Source organism: Chrysochloris asiatica, unplaced genomic scaffold (genome assembly GCF_000296735.1).
Source record: "Chrysochloris asiatica unplaced genomic scaffold, ChrAsi1.0 scaffold00485, whole genome shotgun sequence".
In the NCBI taxonomy this organism is placed as follows: Eukaryota; Metazoa; Chordata; class Mammalia; order Afrosoricida; family Chrysochloridae; genus Chrysochloris; species Chrysochloris asiatica.
The window spans coordinates 882,897-883,879 of record NW_006409003.1 but is presented as its reverse complement, the minus strand read 5'-3'; positions in this window follow the sequence as shown (position 1 = coordinate 883,879).

Here is a 983-nt window from a genome sequence, read left to right as displayed (position 1 = left end):
TCAAATAAAATAGATACAGCATTGCAAACAATTCAAAACCTAGGGAGAGAAAAGAAAAAAAAAAACCTAGGGAGAGAGGTCCAAATGATTAACAATAGAATATCAGAAATAGACAATATACTGAAAGGGCAAAGGAGTAGAATTGAAGAGATGAAAGACAGACCTAGTGAGCTGGAAGAAAGATCTCTCAATACCACTAAGACAGAAGATCAAGCAGAAAAAAAGGAAAAAAAAAAAATCCAAAGAAGGTCTAAGATTCATGTTGGACAACATGAAGAGAAATAACTTAAGAATTATTGGAACAGAAAGAATCGCACAAGTCCACAGAAGAGCTAGTTAAAGAACTGCTGGAAGAAAATTTCTCTAACATTCTGAAAAGCGAAAGATAAGCATTCAAGAAGCTCAACAAGCCCCAGGAAGGATAGACCCCCCCAAAAGAAAATCACCAAGACATTTCAAAACCAAGCTCTCCAAAATCAAAGATAAGGAGATACTCCTGAAAGCAGATAGGGAAAAGAGAAGTGTTACATACAAAGGCAAGAAAATCAGATTAAGCTTGGATCTCTCAGCAGAAACCATGCAGGCAAGAAGGCAATAGGGAGACATATATAAAATGCTAAAAGGAAAAAACTGCCAACCCAGAATCTTTTATCCAGCAAAGCTATCAATCAAATATGATGGTGTAATAAAAACATTCCAGGATAAACAGAAGCTATGGGATTTTGCCAAAGCCAACCCTGCACTACAAAACATCCTAAAGGGAGTTCTGTAGACTGAGAACCAACAAGAACAGATAACAACCAGATATTAACATATGTGGCAGCACCTCCCAGAACTAAATCGACAGATGGAAGAGTTGAGAACAGAGCAAAACTATAAGAACAAACTCAGAGAATCTGGAAGGTCAGTCTATGATCAAAACAATTACAATGTGAAAGATGGTAAACATGTAAGAATAGAGATCCACGTGGTGAGAAGGTCAG